Consider the following 2614-nt stretch of genomic DNA (forward strand, 5'->3'; position numbering starts at 1 on the left):
GCCTGCTGTGTTCAAGCCTCCCATTCGACCAGATAATGGGAACTTTGTTCGCACCAACTTGCACAAAAACAACAGACAACCCTATGCTGTCTGTCAGTGATTAGCAGGTCATCAAACCAGTGCTGAGTTGTGGGGTACGGGCAGAGCTGTGGCTCGAATTCCCAGAGTTCAGGTGGCGGGACTCATCATTCTGGCCAGGGTGCTTTTGGCAATATGTGTGATGGGGGCCACATGTTTGCACCAACTGAAACCTGGTTCCATTGGCACCGCGGAGTGAACACAACACAGAAGCGATATGCCATCTGCTCTGCCCTGACAGCCTCAGCCTTACCAGCGCTGGTCACGTCTAAAGGTCATCATATTGAGGAAGTTCCTGCACTTCCTTTGGTGACTGAATAATGTAGAGTTGAAGGCTACAGGAAGACGAAGGAGGCTGTTTTGCTTCTTAAGAGGCTTTAAGGCCTGGAGTGATATCAAAAAGGTCTATGCCTGTTAGCGAATGAGAGCTGGCAAAGGCAAAATGAGAAACCGTCATTGTGTCCAGTGCAGGGGACCTTGCATCACTAATAATGAGGACAGTAGCGTCCTCAAAGCCTTCAGAAACATCCCTGGAATTACTTAAGGTAAGCAAACTTGCTCCTGGTGGGCACGGCAGCCGTTTCTGCATTTGGACTGGAAGTGCTTTCCACAAGTTAGATGATATGTATGGCAGTTGGCATAAAGCTGCCTCCCTCAAGAGTAACTACAACTTTCCCACGCACAAGATGTTCCATTCAGAACTTAGCATAATCTTGAAAAGCCCAGAGATTCAAAGAGCCCTCCAAGCACCATGCAAGAAGGTCCACCACAGAGTCCTGAAGGAGAGAATCCACTGAAAAGCCTGAGAATCATGTTGAAGCTGAACCCACATGCAAAGACCACGCACTGGAAATTCATTCTTCACCAGGCCAAGAACCACCATCTCCAGGGGATAAAGCAGCAGCAGCGCAAGAAGCCACATCAGATGAGAAGGGGCTTTTAGGCGAGAAGCCAGCGGTAGGGAAGAAAGGAAAGAGGACTGTTGGCGCTACAAAGCAGAAGAAGCCTTTGGTGGGAAAAAGGCTGCAGCTACCAGGAAACCAGCAGCTGAGAAGAAGCCTGCAGAAAAGAAACCCATCGCAGAAGAAAATAAGCCTGTGGCATAAACTTAAATTTGTTTATTCCGTAAAAGTCAAATCACTTTGGACAGCTAATTTGGAATAAGGCCTGATCAAAGAGGCAGTGGGAAACATGACCAAAAAAAAAAAAAGATTAAAAAAAATATATACAGCTAACATACAATATTATGTTAGTTTCAGGGTACACCATAGTTATTCAACATTTATATACCTAAAGAAGTGATCACCATGGTAAGTTCAACAACCATCTGACACCTTACTATGCTATCACAATATTATTGACTATAATCTCTATGCTGTATATTACATTCCCATGACTTGTTTTATACCTGGAAATTTGGATCTCTTATTCCTCTTCATCCTTTCCCCCCTTTTTTAATTTTTCAATTACAACTGACATGAAATATTAGTTTATATGAATTTCAGGTGTACAGCATAGTGGTTAGACATTTATATAATTTAAAAAGTGATCCCCCTGACTAGTCTAGTACCCACCTGGCACTATACATAGTTATTAAGATATGATTGGCTATATTCCCTATGTTTTACTTTACATTCCTATGACTATTTTGTACTTCTTAATCCCTTCACCTTTTCACCCTGTCCCCCAACCCTGCATCTATCACCCCAACAAATCTAGTACCCCTCAGACACCATACATAGTTATTACAATATTATTGACTATATTTCTTATGTTATATCCTACATCCCCATAACTACTTTGTAACAACCAATTTGTACTTCTTAATCCTTTCCCCTTTTTCACCCACACCCCCAGCACCCTTCCCATCTAGCAATCATCAAAATGTTTTCTGTATCTATGAGTTTGTTTCTGTTCATTTTTGTTTATTTTATTCTTTAGATTCCATATATAAGCAAAATCACATTGCATCTGTCTTTCTCTGACATACTCCACTCAGCACAGTACATTCCATGTCCATCCATGCCGCTGCAGATGGCAAGAACCCATTCCCTTCCATGGCCAAGCAATATTCCATTGTATATGTACCACTTCCTCTTTATCCATGCTTCCATCAGCGGACACCCAGGCTGCCTCCCTGTCTTGGCCATTGTAAACAACGCTACAATGAACATATGGATAAAAAAATCCTCTCAAAGTAGTGTTTTGAATTTCTTTGGATAAATACCCAGAAGTGGGATTACTGGGTCTTTCTTTGTCTCCTGTTATACAGCCTTTCTTTAAAAGTCTATTTTGTCTGGTATAAGTATTGCTAACCCAGTTTTCTTTTTTTGTTTATTTTTTTGTTTTCATTTTCATGAAATAACTTTCTCCATTCCTTTACTTTCTGTCTCTGTGTGTGTGTCTTTCAATCTGAAATGAGTCCCTGATAGGCAGCATATGGGTTTTATTTTCTTACCCATTCAGCTCTCCTGTCTATTGATTGCAGCATTTAATCTGTTTACATTGAAAGTAATTATTGATAGATATGTAGCTA

The 2614-nt window shown here is 41.3% G+C and overlaps 1 pseudogene; it reads left to right on the top strand.

The window, feature by feature from the left end:
* Position 1: 1 nt before the first annotated feature.
* Positions 2-1184, top strand: LOC109381902 (60S ribosomal protein L4 pseudogene; annotated as a pseudogene).
* The last annotated feature ends 1430 nt before the right edge of the window (positions 1185-2614 follow it).

The sequence above is a fragment of the Hipposideros armiger genome, unplaced genomic scaffold (genome assembly GCF_001890085.2).
Source record: "Hipposideros armiger isolate ML-2016 unplaced genomic scaffold, ASM189008v1 scaffold_55, whole genome shotgun sequence".
Classification (NCBI taxonomy): Eukaryota; Metazoa; Chordata; class Mammalia; order Chiroptera; family Hipposideridae; genus Hipposideros; species Hipposideros armiger.